Here is a 20,120-nt window from a genome sequence, read left to right as displayed (position 1 = left end):
GTTTTCAGGCATAGGCGCCCCACCTCCTGCATTTACATTCGATATGTGGGGGGTGCCTTTATTTTATTTTTTGGGGGGGGGGGGGGGGGGGATTTTATGTGCTTGGGTGTAACTTAAATTTTTTACACCTAAAAAAATATATATATATTTTTACTTAACGTTTTTTTTATTTTCACATCACACAAGGGATGTGATTTAAAAAAAATAAAATAATTTGTGACAGGTTTTCTTTAATGAGACATGCAGGGTCTAAAAGGCCATGCATGTCTCCCCTGTGATCCACTGAATGTAATGTAAATCACACTGCATTACATTCTTTCCTTGCCTTGATGGCCAGGGAAACGGTCAATGGGGACCCAGAAGTGACATCTAAATGATGGCAACAACTATGCCGGGCCCGCAGATGGACAAGTGGAGATCGGAATACATAGCAGGGGGCGCGCAGGGTGTGGAAAGCATTCAGGTGGCAGCCCAGGCACCAGGACGAAACTTTGTCGCCATAGTAACCTGGGGTTTGTCAAGCTCTGACTTGACTTAATCGAAGTGCCATCACGATAAAGTTATACTTGCATGCTCTGTGGGGGGCCTGCCGCGCTCCTAGCAACAGGGGGGGGGGGCGGTGCTCTCCTGGCAATGGGGGGGGGGGGGGCCCCGGCGCGCTCCTGGCAACGGGGGGAGCCTGCCGCGCTCCTGCCAACGGGGGGAGGGGGGGGCCTGCCGCGCTCCTGGCAACGGAGGGGGGGGGGCCTGCCGCGCTCCTGGCAACGGAGGGGGGGGGGCCTGCCGCGCTCCTGGCAACGGAGGGGGGGGGGCCTGCCGCGCTCCTGGCAACGGAGGGGGGGGGCCTGCCGCGCTCCTGGCAACGGAGGGGGGGGGCCTGCCGCGCTCCTGGCAACGGAGGGGGGGGCCTGCCGCGCTCCTGGCAACGGAGGGGGGGGGGGCCTGCCGCGCTCCTGGCAACGGAGGGGGGGGGGGCCTGCCGCGCTCCTGGCAACGGAGGGGGGGGGGGCCTGCCGCGCTCCTGGCAACGGAGGGGGGGGGGGCCTGCCGCGCTCCTGGCAACGGAGGGGGGGGGGGCCTGCCGCGCTCCTGGCAACGGAGGGGGGGGGGGCCTGTCGCGCTCCTGGCAACGGAGGGGGGGGGGCCTGTCGCGCTCCTGGCAACGGAGGGGGGGGGGCTGTCGCGCTCCTGGCAACGGAGGGGGGGGGGCCTGTCGCGCTCCTGGCAACGGAGGGGGGGGGGGCCTGCCGCGCTCCTGGCAACGGAGGGGGGGGGGGCCTGCCGCGCTCCTGGCAACGGAGGGGGGGGGGGCCTGCCGCGCTCCTGGCAACGGAGGGGGGGGGGCCTGCCGCGCTCCTGGCAACGGAGGGGGGGGGCCTGCCGCGCTCCTGGCAACGGAGGGGGGGGCCTGCCGCGCTCCTGGCAACGGAGGGGGGGGGCCTGCCGCGCTCCTGGCAACGGAGGGGGGGGGCCTGCCGCGCTCCTGGCAACGGAGGGGGGGGGGGCCTGCCGCGATCCTGGCAACGGAGGGGGGGGGGGGCCTGCCGCGATCCTGGCAACGGAGGGGGGGGGGGGGGGGGGCCTGCCGCGCTCCTGGCAACGGAGGGGGGGGGGGCCTGCCGCGCTCCTGGCAACGGAGGGGGGGGGCCTGCCGCGCTCCTGGCAACGGAGGGGGGGGGCCTGCCGCGCTCCTGGCAACGGGGGGGGCCTGCCGCGCTCCTGGCAACGGAGGGGGCCTGCCGCGCTCCTGGCAACGGAGGGGGGGGGCCTGCCGCGCTCCTGGCAACGGAGGGGGGGGGCTGCCGCGCTCCTGGCAACGGAGGGGGGGGGGCCTGCCGCGCTCCTGGCAACGGAGGGGGGGGGGCCTGCCGCGCTCCTGGCAACGGAGGGGGGGGGGCCTGCCGCGCTCCTGGCAACGGAGGGGGGGAGGCCTGCCGCGCTCCTGGCAACGGAGGGGGGGAGGCCTGCCGCGCTCCTGGCAACGGAGGGGGGGAGGCCTGCCGCGCTCCTGGCAACGGAGGGGGGGAGGCCTGCCGCGCTCCTGGCAACGGAGGGGGGGGGGGCCTGTCGCGCTCCTGGCAACGGAGGGGGGGGGGGCCTGTCGCGCTCCTGGCAACGGAGGGGGGGGGGGGGGGCCTGTCGCGCTCCTGGCAACGGAGGGGGGGGGGGGGGCCTGTCGCGCTCCTGGCAACGGAGGGGGGGGGCCTGTCGCGCTCCTGGCAACGGAGGGGGGGGGGCCTGTCGCGCTCCTGGCAACGAAGGGGGGGGGCCTGTCGCGCTCCTGGCAACGAAGGGGGGGGGCTGTCGCGCTCCTGGCAACGGAGGGGGGGGGGCCTGTCGCGCTCCTGGCAACGGAGGGGGGGGGGGCCTGTCGCGCTCCTGGCAACGGAGGGGGGGGGGGCCTGTCGCGCTCCTGGCAACGGAGGGGGGGGGGGCCTGTCGCGCTCCTGGCAACGGAGGGGGGGGGGCCTGTCGCGCTCCTGGCAACGGAGGGGGGGGGGGGGGCCTGTCGCGCTCCTGGCAACGGAGGGGGGGGGGGGGCCTGTCGCGCTCCTGGCAACGGAGGGGGGGGGGCCTGTCGCGCTCCTGGCAACGGAGGGGGGGGGCCTGTCGCGCTCCTGGCAACGGAGGGGGGGGGCCTGTCGCGCTCCTGGCAACGGAGGGGGGGGGCCTGTCGCGCTCCTGGCAACGGAGGGGGGGGGGCCTGTCGCGCTCCTGGCAACGGGGGGGGGGGGGCTGCCGCGCTCCTGGCAACGGGGGGGGGGCCTGTCGCGCTCCTGGCAACGGGGAGGGGGCGCCTGCCGCGCTCCTGGCAACGGGGGGGGGGCGCCTGCCGCGCTCCTGGCAACGGAGGGGGGGGGGCTGTCGCGCTCCTGGCAACGGAGGGGGGGGGGCCTGTCGCGCTCCTGGCAACGGAGGGGGGGGGCCTGTCGCGCTCCTGGCAACGGAGGGGGGGGGGCCTGTCGCGCTCCTGGCAACGGGGGGGGGGGGGCTGCCGCGCTCCTGGCAACGGGGGGGGGCCTGTCGCGCTCCTGGCAACGGGGAGGGGGCGCCTGCCGCGCTCCTGGCAACGGGGGGGGGGCGCCTGCCGCGCTCCTGGCAACGGAGGGGGGGGGGCTGTCGCGCTCCTGGCAACGGAGGGGGGGGGGCCTGTCGCGCTCCTGGCAACGGAGGGGGGGGGGGCTGTCGCGCTCCTGGCAACGGAGGGGGGGGCCTGTCGCGCTCCTGGCAACGGAGGGGGGGGGGGGCCTGTCGCGCTCCTGGCAACGGAGGGGGGGGGGGCCTGTCGCGCTCCTGGCAACGGAGGGGGGGGGGGCCTGTCGCGCTCCTGGCAACGGAGGGGGGGGGCCTGTCGCGCTCCTGGCAACGGAGGGGGGGGCCTGTCGCGCTCCTGGCAACGGAGGGGGGGGGGCCTGTCGCGCTCCTGGCAACGGGGGGGGGGGGGCTGCCGCGCTCCTGGCAACGGGGGGGGGGGGGGCCTGCCGCGCTCCTGGCAACGGGGGGGGGGCGCCTGCCGCGCTCCTGGCAACGGAGGGGGGGGGGCCTGTCGCGCTCCTGGCAACGGAGGGGGGGGGCCTGTCGCGCTCCTGGCAACGGAGGGGGGGGGCCTGTCGCGCTCCTGGCAACGGAGGGGGGGGGGCCTGTCGCGCTCCTGGCAACGGAGGGGGGGGGCCTGTCGCGCTCCTGGCAACGGAGGGGGGGGGGGCCTGTCGCGCTCCTGGCAACGGAGGGGGGGGGGGCCTGTCGCGCTCCTGGCAACGGAGGGGGGGGGGGCCTGTCGCGCTCCTGGCAACGGAGGGGGGGGGGCCTGTCGCGCTCCTGGCAACGGAGGGGGGGGGGCCTGTCGCGCTCCTGGCAACGGAGGGGGGGGGCCTGTCGCGCTCCTGGCAACGGAGGGGGGGGGCCTGCCGCGCTCCTGGCAACGGACGGGGGGGCCTGCCGCGCTCCTGGCAACGGACGGGGGGGCCTGCCGCGCTCCTGGCAACGGACGGGGGGGCCTGCCGCGCTCCTGGCAACGGACGGGGGGGCCTGCCGCGCTCCTGGCAACGGACGGGGGGGCCTGCCGCGCTCCTGGCAACGGACGGGGGGGCCTGCCGCGCTCCTGGCAACGGACGGGGGGGCCTGCCGCGCTCCTGGCAACGGACGGGGGGGCCTGCCGCGCTCCTGGCAACGGACGGGGGGGCCTGCCGCGCTCCTGGCAACGGACGGGGGGGCCTGCCGCGCTCCTGGCAACGGACGGGGGGGCCTGCCGCGCTCCTGGCAACGGACGGGGGGGCCTGCCGCGCTCCTGGCAACGGACGGGGGGCCTGCCGCGCTCCTGGCAACGGACGGGGGGGCCTGCCGCGCTCCTGGCAACGGACGGGGGGGCCTGCCGCGCTCCTGGCAACGGACGGGGGGGCCTGCCGCGCTCCTGGCAACGGACGGGGGGGCCTGCCGCGCTCCTGGCAACGGACGGGGGGGCCTGCCGCGCTCCTGGCAACGGACGGGGGGGCCTGCCGCGCTCCTGGCAACGGGGGGGGGGTTCTGCCGCGCTCCTGGCAACGGGTTAATTTGCTTCACTGTTTATTTAAAAAATAAAAAAAATTCCTGAAACTTCCCTCTTAAAAGTGAAGGTGTGTATTATACGCCGATAAATATGGTATATCCAAATAACACGCACAAGCTCGTCTCTTCACCACACTTCTTGTTGAGCAGTGTATTAGCGCTCGGACGAACACACACGAATTTAATGGTTCAAAGAACGTCAGGCAAAATTGGCGGCCCTCACACATGCTCACTTCATCAAATCTGGCCCTCTTAGAAAAAAGTTTGGACACCCCTGATTTAACTGATCTCCTGCCTCTGTTGCTTTGCATTGACTAAAACAAAAACGCTTGAATACACTTCTAAACCACAAAAGGAAAAACACCTGAAAATCACTCTGCACAGGTATAAAACTGCGTTCACACCTTTGCGTTCTGGAAACTTGGGCAGATATGTTCATTTCTGCCTGAATTATTGGTAAGAGGACAAAATGCGCATTACGCCTGCAGTTCCATTGTTTCCCAACGGCATCCCAAACATGGGTAGTGGTCAAACCCAACATACAAGGCTCATTGCCAACAAAAGGTGCAGGAGCAACTTTGGCACATTTGTGATGCGTGGGGCAGTACATTCAAGTGAATGGTCTGTCCTATTCTGTCACGCAGCAAATGCAGAAAAAACATGCTGTGCAGCTTTAAAGGCCCCATTCCCATCTGCATGTTCCTTGGAACACTGATTATTCCCAGAACATGTATAAACCATGTCACATATGCATGCAACTATTGTTAATAGCACCCCAAACATGGCAAACACGCATTTTGTCACGTGGTAAAAAAATAATTAAAAAAAACACCCCAAACAAAATTCTCCATGAGCTACTTCACCGCATCTCGTGTGTGGAGAATCCCATCCAAGTGAATAGGCTGCCCTATGCTGGCACACGGGGACAAAAAAAAAAAACGCATTACGCAGGTGTGAATGCAGCCTTAAGGCCCCATCCACCCCTGTGTGATGTCACACTTGCACAACAGCATAGGGAAGCACGTTTAACCACTTCAATACCGGGCACTTAAACACCTTCCTGCCCAGACCAATTTTGAGCTTTCAGCGCTGTCGCACTTTGAATGACAATTGCGCGGTCATGCTACATTGTACCCAAATGAATTTTTATCATTTTTTCCCACAAATAGAGCTTTCTTTTGGTGGTATTTGATCACCTCTACGGTTTTTATTTTTTGCTAAACAAATAAAAAAAAGACCGAAAATTTTGAAAAAAAATATTTTTTTTGTTTCAGTTTCAAAACTTTGTAAATAAGTATGTTTTCTCCTTCACTGATGGGGCTGCACTGACGGGCACTGATAAGGCAGCACTGATGAGCTGGCACCAATGAAGTGGCACTGATGGTGGCATTGATGGGCACCAATAGGCGGCACGGATGGGCACCGATAGGCGGCACGGATGGGCACCGATAGGCGACATTGTATTGTATGGTTTTGTGCTGATGGATGCCAATCAGTGCCAAACAATAATGCATGCCAATCAGTGATGCCCATTGTGGGCACTGATTGGCATCCATTGTGGCACTGACTGGCATGCCTGGTGGTCTAGGGTGGCATACCTGGTGCTGGGCATCCCTGGTGGACCAGTGTGGGCATCCTCGGGGGGGCTGTGCTGATAATCGATCAGCACAGACCCCCATCAGAGGAGCAGCCGATCGGCTCTCCTCGCGTCTGAAAGACGCGAGTGAGGAAAAGCCGATCACTGGCTCTTCCTATTAAGTGCTCATGCACACGGACGTTTTAAAAAACTGGCTGCAAAGCTAGCTCCGATGCCTGGAAAAATTGTTGTTTTTTTACCGTGTTTTGCATTGGCGTTTTTGCGCGTTTTTTAGCGTTAGCGTTAAGTAGCGTTTTTTAAGAAACACATCTCTTGGCTATAGCACTCAGAAAACAAAGAAAATATGTTGCGCGTTTTCCCGCGATTCGCGTTTTTACAGCTCTAGCTCCACGCCACGGAACGCACTGGTCCTGGGTTTTTTTTACAGCTTAAAAACGCCTATGCCATTTGCAGCTCAAAAACGCCTAGGTGGGCATGAAGCCATAGACTAACATGGACAGCCGTTTTTAAGCTGCAAAAAAAGCTCAAAAAAGTGGCTGTAAAAACGTCCGTGTGCATGAGGCCTTACACTGTGATCAGCCGTGATTGGACACGGCTGATCACGTGGTAAAGAGTCTCAGTTGGAGACTCTTTACCAAGATCGTAGCTGCGGATGTCAGACTGACACCCCGCAACCACGATCGCCGCAATCCAGTCAGGATTTTGAAGCCACTCTGCCGCCGTCACTTGACAATTGGTGGGCGGCAAGTGGTTAAAGTTTCTCTCTCTAAAGCCTCAAGGTTTTTTTTATCTTAATATAGTCTCTGCATTAAGGTAAAAAACCTTCTGTGTCCAAGATTCCCCTTAGCACCCCCCTTTTATTTACCTGAGCCTGATCTCCATCCAGCACTGAGCATGACAGCAGTGGCGCTACCCAACCGTCTCCCTCCTCATTGGGCAGATTAATAGCAGAAGGAGCCGTTGTCAAACTCTGGTGACGAGTCCCGCTATCGGTGTCACTGGATGCAGCAGTGGGGGCTTGGAAACGCCACTGTGGGGATTGGTTACCTATTGGAGGAGCCAAGAGCGCCGGCAGCAGACCTAAGAAGAAGAGGATTGGGGCTGCTCTGTGCAATTCTATCATCACACTTTAGGCAGCCTATTCATGACAAATGCGTCAAGGAAGCTTCACAACCCTTTTTTTAATCTGCATTTGCTTTACGGCAAATCATGCATCTGATAACCACATCATTAAAGCAGAGCTCCAGGCTCCTCCAGAAAACATTAAAAGGCAGCAGCTACAAATACTGTAGCTGCTGACTTTTAATATTAGAACACTTACCTGTCCAGGGAGCCTGCGGTGTCTTCGCCCAAGCTGATTTTTTCAATCGGTTCTCAGGTGCTGCTGCCACCATCTCGGCTGTGGTTAACCAGCAGTAAAGCCTTGCGGCTTTACAGCCTGTTCCCTGCTGTGCTTTATGAACACCCCCCCCCCCCCCGAAAAGGTGCCAAGCATGGCAGCGGGTGGGGGTGACAAACTAGAGCTTTCCCTTTTTGGGTGGAGCGCCGCTTTAAGAATGTATGGCACTGCATTGGCAGCATGTTTTCAAAACGTGCAGCAAAATGCACATTTCCTGCATATCATAATCACTTGATTGTTTTTGAATATATATATATATATATATATATATATATATATATATATATATACATATACACACACACACACACACACACACACACACACACACACACACACATTGTTATTTTTTTTGGGTAGTGTTTGGCCCATACCATTCATTGGAGCGCAGGAATGACTATTCTATTTATTTCCTGCGTATTGCCATGCGTTCACAAAACGCAAAGTATGAAAGGGGCTCAATTGTTAAGGGCACCCCCAACCGCTGCTAGGGAAACACATTTTATCACATGACAAACAGTAAAAAAATAAAAGCGACCCAGAGCACAGTGAAATGCCCCGTAAGCTGCTTTGTCACGCGTACAGCGGTCCATTCAAGCGATTAGGTGGGCCTATGGTGTCGCCCAACAAACATGGTGAAAGCTGTGCCTCAGCGCCACATCCCCGTGTGAATAGAGTGTGAATCCATCCTCAGGGCTCAGGTGTCCGTTTATGAAGCAGTGATCAGTGGCGATCCAGAATGAAGCAGTGAATAGATTTCACTGCTTCATAAAAGGACGCCTCAGTGTCAGGCGGTGAGCCCAGCTCCTTCTCCTCATTCACATCCAATTTACTAAAGAACACCTCACACATCTCACCACCAACACACAGCCGGCGGTGTGCAGGCAAAGGGTGCCCGGCCTCGGAGGATTCCTTAGTAAATGTGAACAATGCTGCCTCTCAGCCATGCTCCCACAATGCACCGCGGATAAACAATCCTCACTACACAGGAGGCTCGTCCACCACAATGGCGGGGGTCACCAGCCGGACTGTGCGGCGGCGAGGAAGAGCTGAGGCTGACAGCTTCCCCGGCCCTCGTCCTTGTCATTTATCTCAATGGCATTTACCTTACAATTCGACAGCAGCCGCGTCCCAGCCAGCATAAAAAGGGGGCCTCGGTGACGTCGGGGGGTCATGTGACCGGGGCCTTACGTCGGCGCGTCACGTGAGCCGCCCGCTCTGAGTGGCTGGAGGGAAGGCGCGCCAGAATTGAATGGGGGTGGGCGGGCTCTGGAGCGGCAGTGTAATTGTCACATTCGGCGTGTAGAAAGTCAGAGTCAGGGGAGTCCACACATAGAGACAGGCAGAGCCACAACACAGGTGGGTGGAGGGAGCCGGGACACTATTCCCTGCAGCGCCTGCACACAGCCGGAACTATTGTCCCTGCATGAACACAATGCCACTCAGAACTTCCGGCTGCACACAGGATATCCCTCCGCCGTGTGTGTGTATGTATCCTTCCACACTGCCGGGGGCACACATAACAATAGCCTTCTAACGTCGTCATATCTCACAGTACAACCTCATCCCCGTCCTACTCTAGTGTCACTCGGCGCCCATTTCCAACTCCTTCCTCCCCGTGTCTTCAGACACTGCCGCCAGGTCTGAGAGCGCTGTAAAGAAGGAGGCGTGGTTATATGCCTTTATTACCGCCCCTTTCAACCTTACTACAACTCCCAGAGTGCTTTGCAGCCACAGGAAGTGTAGTACAGTCACAGCTGGACTGGTTTTTATTTGGAAGTCTATACACCTGCAGTCAGAAGAAGGCGCTGTTCTGACAAAATGTCGAACCTGGCAGAATGAGCAACCCGCGTCACTTCCGTCTTTTTTTTTGAACCATGAGAATGGCAGATTTGAAAGGAATTGCTGTTTGGACACAACACCGGCAACCAAATAAAGTCCGGTGCATGATATGAGCAGAGATTTCTTACTCTCCTCCGAAACTAACCAGGAAAATGGCCGCCTCTGAGACGGCAACAACTTTGTTCTTGTTAGCCGCTCTGCTGTGAAAACAGCAAAATCTTCCTGTACCGGACTGTATTCAGTAGCCGGTGTTCATCTAATTCATCCAAATCAGCAATTACTGATAGTTTAAAGAAAGCGGAAGTGACGTGGTTTGCTTTCCTGCCAAGTTGCCTATTTATTCAGGGTAGCCAACATCTTACTATGTCCAGCTACGTCTTGAATTTCAAAGTAATATTTTGAATAAAGTAAGCGTATATAAAAAAAATAAAGCATATTGACATCTGTGATTCTGTTTGGATGTTACATTTTGAAAGCCTAAAGGTTTAGTGCTGAGCAGTGCGGGGTGTACCAACATGGTCTCCGCCACCTTCCCACTTTTGGCATCCAGCTCCTTTCAAAATGTAACATCCAAACAGCATCACAGATGTCAACGTTCTATATTTATTTATATATGCTCACTTTATTGCTAAAATTACTGTGAAAGTCAAGACATAGCTGGGTGTAGTAAGATGTCTGCTGCAGCTTTTTCTGACTAGGTGTTCAGTCAAATGAGCAAATCTGGTAGCGGTGCAACGCATGCATAGATGACTGAACATCACTTCCGTTAGCTAATCTGATAGGTCAACGATTCTGACAGGACAAAGGCACACCTGGCCCCTCCCCTCTGCTGAACGCCCCCATAGCAAGCAGTTTACTACCTGGGCACTCGTGCAAGCTGGCTCCCCATTCCTTTAAGGCTGGGTTCACACTATTCTGATCTTAGACATCGCATATGATTAGCACTGATGTGCAGATCACATGCCATGTCTGTACAATGTCAATTCAGCCATACAGATTATATGGCGGAATTCACTTTGCATTTGTGCTAGAAGTAGTGCAGGACCCTTTTTTTGGGCCGCACTGTTCACCTCCATGCGATCCGATTCCTGCACCATTTCGCACTACAACCTGCAAATCTTTGGGTGGTGTCATTAACTTTGTATTTACACCTGCAGCGGTTCACATAGGGTAGTGCGAACTGCCTGCCAAACGTAACACATATTAATTACATAGGTTCTGGGGCGAATTTAATGCAGGTGAAGGCACTAGGTAAATTTAATTACCACCTTAATCACCAACAGTACCCGTGCAATTAATGTGTGTTCAGTTTTAAAGGGATGAGCAGGCAACCCTATCCCCAACACCCGTTTTGTGTGACCATTGAAACACACAATGGGGCTGAGCCCAACCCCTGCTCCCTCCTCACTGGCTGTGATTAACAGCAGCAGGTGCCAATAGCTCCCACTGCTGTGTCTGAACCAATGAGGAAGGACATTTCCTTCAGCAGCTGCTCTTGTGCACACCGATGGATTGAAATTGGGCTCAGGTAAGTATAAGGGGGAGCTGGTGGGGGGGGGGACGGGCTGCATGCAGAGTTTTTTTTACCTTCATGCATAGAATGCATGAAGGTTAAAACCCTTCAAGTGATTGTAAAGGAAACATTTTTATAAAAAAATAAATAACAAATGTCATAAATGCCTGCTCTGTGCAGTGGTTTTGCACAGAGCAGCCCCAATCATCCTCTTCTTGGATCCCTCCCCCGGCGCTTTGCTCCCCCCTTGCCGAGTGCCCCCATAGCAAGCTGCTTGCTGTGGGGGCACTCGTGCATGCTCACTCCTGAAACGGCTCGCTGCATCCATAAAACACAGCACGGCTCAACCCTGCTCCCGCCACACTAACTGTGATTGACAGCAACAGGAGCCAATCAGGAGGGAGAACCTCAGGTCTCATACACATCACTGGATCAAGATTGGGCTGAGGTAAGTATTAGGGGGGGAGCTGCACACTGAAGGTTTTTTACATTCAGGTATAGAATGTATGAAGTTAAAAAAAAAAACCTTCAGACTTTACAAACCCTTTCAGGCCAGCCTTTAGAACCAGTTTAAAGGAGAAGTCCAGCCAAAGCTTGTTTGGCTTTACTTGTATGGATTACAGTTCGTTTTGCACTCCTGTGACCCATTTTCATCAGAAAGTGGGCTGAAGTCCACTCTCTGTTGACATCTCTGCTGTCAGTCTAGGCTCCGCATCATCCCGACCATGGAGTTGAACTCTGAAAACCGAGCGATCAGCGGCGTTCCATCGCTCGGGTCTCAGTGTGGAGGTGCTGGGGGACAGATGCAGCATCGGACCAATGCTGCATCTACCTCAGTAAGTATGATTCCTAATAAAAATAAAATCCCGGACTTCTCTTTTAAGGTAAAAAAACCAAAAACCTTTCAGTGTCTGTGACCCCAATCCTCTTAACATTTACCCGATACCACTCTTGATCCAGCACTGTTGCCACAGGCAGCCCTGCTTTGCTCTCTCTTTCTTCATTCTCAGGCTTTACTGAGAGCAGTGGGAGTCAAATCCTGTGATGATTGAGTGGGGGGCCGGGCTAGTGAACCCATTTCCAAACTGCCATTCAGGGGCACCGCCCCCCCCCCAAAAAAAGTATGATTTGTGATACTTTGTACATCACGGTGGTCTCCTTAGTCTGCCTGTAAAGTAGCGTATCTGTAGCATGCATAGAATATGGATAATGTTGCGCTGTCAACAATATCGTGTGATACTAAACAATATATAACATGATCTGCATAAATGCATACATAAGTAGATGCATGAACAAAAAAATGAAATTGGTAATACTTATAAATGTCCGTAAATCTCAAGTGCCAATAAAGTAACTGATAAGGTAAACATAATTGTGTAACAGGTCAATAACAATGTGAATCCTCAGGTGCAACTAAACTAAAGGTGCTCTAATTCTTGCACATTCCAAACGGTGAATAACAGTGAGTGGTGTCTCTTATAGAGTATGTTTCACCTCAGTGCTCACCGGCCTCTCACCTGACTGCTGTAAGGTAACGGCATTAGGTATAGGTATCTCTCATGGGGGATTCTTGTGCCTCCTCTTATCTTTGGGGATCTCTCTGTGACGAATGTTGCCCTAGGAACTGGATTCACCGAAATACCTCCTTGGATGTGATTCTGGAGTTTCCACCTAGCTTCTTGTTCTGTGCAATGGAATTGCACAGCATGGCCCAAACCTCCTTTTCTCAGGTGATTTTGAAATTGAGCTGGTAGACATGCTACCATAGCAAGCAGCTTGCTATGTGAGCACTCATAGAAGAGAGTGAGCCTACAGCACTAGAGTGGATCCCAGAAGAGGAGGTTCAGGGCTGCTCTGTGCAATACTACTGCACAGAGCAGGTGAGTATAACATGTTTGTTATTTAATTTTAAGAAAATGTAGCTTTACAATCACTTTAAAGTGGAAGTAAACTTCCATCTCTGGCTTTTACCTATAGGTGTAAATATCTCCTAAAATCTCACCGTTTTGGAGATATTTACTGTACATGCAGCCAGTGACATCACTGGCTCAGGCACTCTGAAAGAACGGTCCCTCATAACGTCATTACAGCTCTGGTCTAACATGGGCACGCACTGCACATGTGCGAGCTGTGACAGACCGGCAATCATCCTGGACCTGTGACGTGTCCCAGATGATTGCCGAGAGGGAGGGGGGAGAGGTGATCTTTCTTCCGGTGCCACAGAGCTCCAGGAGGAAGTGGGAGCTGGAACCCCCCCCCCCCAAAAAAAAAAGAAAAAAAAAGGGGGTCCTTTAAAGCGTAAGTTCCATTTTTGGGTGGAACTTCGCTTTAAGTTCCACTTTAAGATCAGAGGCAGTGTCTGTCATAGCAGAGCTAGGGCATCAGAATACAACGGTATGTATATGTGTTGTAAATTCCTCATATTTGATTATAAAGTTTTATTCACAAACGCATCACTAAACTTGATTAAAATGACAGCATGACTCATTATAGTGAGACACCATATTTCTATTTGTCACCTTAGACCTCCTAATCAACACTCACTGCATTAATTGGGGAATCAAGTGATTTTCGGTCCACACCATCTATGACCAGCTTTACCCGCTCTCACCAATCCAGGGCTGTCCTGTCTCACTGGAGAACAATTGTTTTCTATATGCGCTGATCACATTTAAATGCAGCCAATGAGCTGCAGTGTGGTGCAGCTCCTTTCCTGTCTGTGTTTCTGTGGTGACAATTCAATAAAGGTAATAAAAAGTGAACAGTGCTCTATGCTAGGTCCCACCAGCTAGAATTGACACTATCTTCATGGTAGGAGAGTTTTTGTATGTTGTTTTTGTCATATGCATTGTTTTTGAAGAAAAAAACTGGTAACTGATTACATTTTTGAAATTCTAAGATAGCCCAGACTGCTAGGGTATTCTATTTTTCTGATATGATTTTTTTTTAATTTATATGGTCCAGGACATAGCAGCTGCTTGTCAGTCGAATGTGCGGGAGTTTCATTATAATGCCCATTATTCAGATGGTTCTTACGAGCATTTTTACAACCACTTTTAAATTCATTACTAATGCTCCATCCTGAAAAAAGTATATTGAATTTTTTAATATTTAATTCAATATAGCAAGCTATGGAAGAAAGGAATCCAGGGATGAAGAATGCTTAACCTCAAGACCAAATCCACACATTAGGAGCAATAGGTAAAATTCTATTTCATTAATATGTTCAAGCATAATAATCATCTATCGAAAAGAAATAAAAATGTGTAATTCCTTTTATTTTCAAGGATTGCTATTTACCCGAGAAGTCCTGGTTTTGGTATAGCCTTTTATCTTCATTTCATGTGAAGTACAGTAGAGCCTTTTTAAAACAGGAGGTATGTCCAAATTTAACCACAGAAATAAGTGGTTTATTTCTGATTTCAAGATACTGCTCTACTGCTTTCAGGATACTATAGGATACTGCTCTGAGCCAGGGATATCAACCTTTCTGCCTTGTGAACAACTGTACATTCAGAATGGCAGGTTGTGGCACAGGTGTATCCTCATATAATATAATAATTTATTCAAAATTGCATACAACTTTGTATACTTGTTGCCCATCATCAGGACTTGGGGAGCAACAAGAAGTTTTAACCACACATGTTATGATGAGGTTAGCCAAAAGAAACCAAAAAGCCCTACACCGAACTGTGAAGGGCATATGCTCCTTCGTGAAACAGAGGGCATCTACATCTCTTATGTCCGACACAAATTTCAAAGCAAGGTGTTCGTTCCTTATTTGAGAATAGTGGCCAGAACCAAGCAGATCATACCTTCCTGTTCCTTGGCCAGCTGTACATTCTGAACCACTGGATGCTGAGCAGTAGACCTCCATAGATTTTTATGGTGCTGTCCCCCAAAGCCACAGCTTTCTGAAGCAGGTAAATATGCTCAGTACCGGGATAAGTTCATCTAGCGCCCAGGGCAAGGATGCAGAACTGTAACCCCTCCTCTATTGTTAATGCATGCTATAGAATGAGTTTACTGTCCTGCGTCCATTCTCTGCCCCTTCTTGTCCTGATGTGCCATAGGCAACTGCCCCTCCTGTCCCACCCCTTGTCCTAGCCCAGAATATACTTATAGGGTAGGGGGTGGTCCAGAAAGGATAACATCATTTATTAATCAAACAAAAACTAAGGAAGTGAGAGTGAGTGTTTGTACCATCTGACTATCACTCTCTGGGTTTTCTCTTTCTAGGAGATTGGCCTTCAAGGTTGGTCATTTAGCAACCAAGGGTTACAAATCTGAATGGCGAGGGCATGTGTATTTCACATTTGTGTGTCACCAGGGCTTCATGGTGTCATCGTACAGGTAAATGTTTCTTGTCTGTATTGAGCTAGTGCTGTGGTCAGTAAGGGACAAAAGAAAAGAAAAAAACACTAAAACCAGATGAAATTCTCCAGTGACCAACACTTCAATAATGCCCTTCTCCCCTGAATGTCACTATACATATTTACCTCTATATGTTCTGTGATTGTGGCTTCCTTTTCATGAAATGTAATAAAAGGTTACTATTAGTTTCATACAAAGTTGTGCAATGCTGCACCCTTCAATCCCTATATTACACATTGGCAAGATTACATTCCTCAGATCAACTGCCAATGACAGGAAAATTACTTCTGTCCTATCTAAGGGTTAACATCAGCATCGCATAAGCAATAAAATCAAGGATATATGGAATGTAAAGGGAAGGCTAGCATTATACATTCTCTTTAACATCTACTTTATTGTAAACAGTCGGACAATGAGTGTGCATTTACATTACATAACATTGCATAAATATCAAACGTCTGATCTAACTTAGCACTTTAAAAATAACTTAGCTTTATGTCACTGTCACATTATTACACGTCTCACCACATTGGTAAAGCCTTAACTGCTCTTGTTTCATAAAGAAGATGTAAACTTACTCAAGAAATTATTATATTCCAAAATGAACACTATAGGAGCAAAGTCAACTTTCTAGAATGCCGTGGCAAATGAAGCCCTTCCTGACCTCACAGTATTCCAGAGTTCACGTAGGGAACTTGTTTTGGTGTAATTTTGTATGGCGAACCCTACACAATATGAAAGTTGTTGCCAGGAGATTGATACAATACTGAGATTTTTGAATTCTTCAAAGTTCAGTGCCAGGAACCCAATCTTATTCTCCAATGCCCAACAACTGCACTTGCAAAGTGCACAGTCTATTTGCCTTTAGTAAATTAACCCCCATGTAATACCAGCTGTAAAGAAACAATGAATTACTAACTGCTCCAACCACCTTTATTGTTAGCCACTAAAACTCTCAAATACATAACAGCATTACTTAGTACTGTAATTATTAGCTGCATTGGATATTTTTTTCAACTCCCCATTGATTGAACCTCCAGAATATGCTGCTATCAGTAAAGAAATTGCAAAATGGAATTTTTCAATTGTTACTTTATGTATCAGTTATTTTATTTTTTTTTCAGCTTTAGCCACCTCCGCCCTAGCATGCATCTTACTGGTAACAATTACCAATCCAATCACTACAGTCACTGTCTTGGTCACTTAGAAAAGCACTGCCACCACTTAAAACATTTCTTGGTCATGGTCTCCTTTCCACCAAGTGTGACAGACTTATTTTTTCTTATGCAATTGTTGACTTATAGTTATCCTAAAGCTGGTCAACCATCCATACTAATGCATAAATATTGTAGCATGCATTCAAATGAAACAGTGTCCGAAAACTTCTAAGTTGCTTATACTTATTTCTTGTTAACTACAATACTTTGAGGCACTGGGCATGCAACAAGTTTCAACCTGTTGCAGTATTGTTCAGGTTAAGTGAACCGGTGTATGTCCATTTAGAAAAAATCTAAATGACTTGCAGTACTGCTAGTTATAATCTGCAGTGTGAATGCACTTACTAAAAGCTTACAGAGGACTTTTTTTCTTTTCCTTGCTCCCAATGGCTGAAGAGAGGTGTATATGATGAAAGAATATGTTTATGTTACAGTGAAGGTTGTCATCAAAAGAAAGTTGTTGCTTTGAGCTGCACACCAATATAACAAATAGATTGAAAAAAACTAACAGTGGTGAATGCATCGCCAAAAATATATATATTTTAAACAGTACTACATTCTTTTAAAAAAATTTTTTTTTAAGAAAATCATTTTTTTTTAATTTCACCCAAAAATTGATGTTTTTCAAAACCAATACAACGCTGTATTAACATTTCTTCCAACTTTGCCTTTACAATAAATCATGTGTAATGATGTTGCATTAGCTATTAGATGTTGGATTTTAACTTAATGCTTATCTAAATCCAAAATAAAAAATGTGATCTATATTGCAGCTTAACGATCCTTCTATGTGATGGCTCAAAGAACCTTATATTTATTGTGTGAACTACTAGTCCCATAAATTCACCATGTGATGGAGATGAACACAGACAGACATGTTTAAAGTCCTACAAAACAAGCTTTATCACACAGACCCCAGATGAAAAAGGTGTAAAGCACAGCAAAACAGTTCTGTGTAAAAATCTATTACATAGCTGAAGCCAGCACACCAAAATATGTAATAAAAAGTTTACTGAAGTCCCATGTAAAAACATTTTGAGCGACATGTTTACCCGGGCTATGGCTGCAGCTGTTAACCATAACCCCAGTATTCCGCTAGATCGCTTTTAGAAGCTTGCCAGTATTTTAGGCCTTACCCTTCTCACTGGGAAGCCCAGGAACCGATACAGCGGTTCGCACGGCTGGCCATAGAGGTGAAGGGAGACCAGATCGTCTCTGTTCACCTCTATGATCTAGGAGACCAGAAGCAACATCATGCCATCACTTCCAGTTTAGGGCAGATGCTTTTTTTTTTTTTTTTAAACATTCTTTTATTATTATTATTTTTATTTTTATTTATTTTTTATCTAATGCTACCAAGGTTGGCAGAGATATCTGTGATCTTAAAAAACCCAGATATCTCCATAAAGAGGGACATTTCATGCTTTATTGTTATCACAGGGGATGTTTACATTTCTTGTGATAGCAATAAAAGTGATCAAAAACTAATTTTAAAGGGACAGTGTAAAAATACATTTTTATAATCAAATAAATAATTAAAAAATGTTTTTAAGCGCCCCTGTGTTCACGCACAGAGGCAAAAGCATACATAGGTCATGCACGCATATCTAAATGGTGTTCGTACTACACTTGCGAGGTATTGCTATGAACATTATTGGGGGAGCAATAATTCTAGCTCTAGACCTCCTTTGTAACTCTGAGCTTGTAACCTGTAGAAATGTTTAAAGCTTTGCCTATTGAGATTTTTAGCTATCATAGTTTTTTCGCCATTCCACAAGTGAGTACAATTTTAAAGCATGACATGTTATGTATCTATTTACTCGATGTAACATTATCTTTTATATTTTACCTAAAAATTGGGTTATATATTGTATTTTTTTTGCATTAAAATCCGTTAAAGCGTATTTTTTCCAAAACAATTACATTTTAAAATTCTGTTACGCGAATACCGTGTGACATAAAAATTTGAATCCAGAAATATCCTCTCTGTAATAATACTCTATCCCTGCTGCCACTGCAGTTAGATGTGGAAATATAGTGAATGGTCATGCCACACAATTCATGGATTTGATCTTCTTATACAAAATGTACAGCCACAAGCTTATCTCTGTTAATTGGATTCTGCAAACGGTGAAGTCCAAAGCCACACAAATATCGCTACGATGCTTCTGAACTCTACACTTAAACGTTCCTAAGGTATTGCCTATATATACCAGTGAACATGGGCACTTCAATAAATACAGTAAATATAAAAAGCCATATTACAATTGTAATAGTCATCTATTTGTTAAATCTGGTCCCATGTGGGGATGTAAAAGGATTGGTCAACAGGTCAAGGAGCTATAAACTTTACAGTAATAACACTTGTAGTAGCACCCATTGTCTCTTACATTGTAAAAGGTATTTTCTTATACTTATCACTAGAATCTGCTCTAATCAATAAATCCCTCAAATTTATGCTCTGCCTGTATATGTTCAGAGGGGGTTTCCTCACATCTGCAAACAATTCTCTGTCATGTTCTAGGATGTGTATGTGTCTGTTTGTGATCTTTTTAATGTGCTCCAATAAAAAAAAAATTATATTCCTGAAGGAAAGGATATCCTTTTTTTTGGATTTGGAGCGTTGTATACAAAATCCTTTCTAACATTCGCAAAATCGTGAAAAACAAAAATCCCTGTGATTAACGTGACCCCGCCGCTATACCAAAATGTAGAAAAAAAGGCATACTTGTAATATATTAGTGCACAGTACATATCTTTTTTGCCTTCCACTGTGCTTTTGGTCTGTTAAATATACAATTGAAAACACTTTGTTTTATCTGTTTATGTGCAAAAGTACCTGTAAATTCTGGAAAAAAATCAAGTGCTGTAAAGTGCACTTTGTAGCATTATCTCCAGCATTGTTATTAGCCCTATCTAGTTTATCTCTGTGATCTACAGAAGACCTCAGTAGGCCTAGACCCTCATGTCCTAGAGTGACAACGCTGCTCCTCCAAAGATACACTGCAGATGGTGAGTGAGCTTTGCCACGCTAGCACATGTGTCTATCAGGCAGTATCACCAGGTGAAAATGAAGAAAAAAGCCTGAAAAAATAAAGCAGTATCTAAGGCTGCAGTATAAAAAAGTCAAAAAGTTTGTTCTTGGATTTGGATAATGTTTTAGAGGCTACTGAGAGGCGGTAAGGAAGCGTTGTGAGGCCTCCTATTCCCATTTTAAGCTGACAAATGTGCCACAACCACATGCGTTGCCTGAGGTTGCAGGGTGTTTCAAGCGCTTCCCCAATTGCCTGAATGTGTTGCATTCTGCAGCCTTCCTGCCCCAGTAGGGCTGAAATATTACTTTCTGTCTGTCACATTTCCACGTACCTTATGGATGAGCCGGTAATGCAGAGGAAGGCCTCCCTCATGGATCTGACTCGCCACCCTTGTTAGAGCAGACAGGGGACCTGAGAGTACAGAATGGTATGAGTGCCTGGCAGGTAGGTAGTCAGGAGAGTTGCTTCAAAGTTCCTGATGCCACAGGAATGAGGACTGGTCTGGTGAGATGTCAGCACAAAAAGCAGTAGAGGAACTGGGTCAGCACAGCAGGCAGTAGAGGTGCTGGGTCGGCACAGCAGGCAGTAGAGGAGCTGG

At 50.1% G+C, this 20,120-nt stretch overlaps 1 protein-coding gene across 1 annotated transcript in view; it reads right to left on the bottom strand.

The window, feature by feature from the left end:
* The window catches only part of SMUG1 (single-strand-selective monofunctional uracil-DNA glycosylase 1), a gene marked incomplete in the record, with an annotated part of 24,707 nt that extends 15,536 nt beyond the window's left edge, over positions 1–9,171 (bottom strand). The window contains 1 exon segment of the mRNA XM_077483797.1: positions 8,645–9,171.
* Between the last annotated feature and the right edge of the window lie 10,949 nt (positions 9,172–20,120).

The sequence above is a fragment of the Lithobates pipiens genome, unplaced genomic scaffold (assembly GCF_037356315.1).
Source record: "Lithobates pipiens isolate NorthernLeopardFrog02 unplaced genomic scaffold, aLitPip1_a1.2 Scaffold_16, whole genome shotgun sequence".
In the NCBI taxonomy this organism is placed as follows: Eukaryota; Metazoa; Chordata; class Amphibia; order Anura; family Ranidae; genus Lithobates; species Lithobates pipiens.
This window is presented reverse-complemented; position numbering and strand designations above follow the sequence as displayed.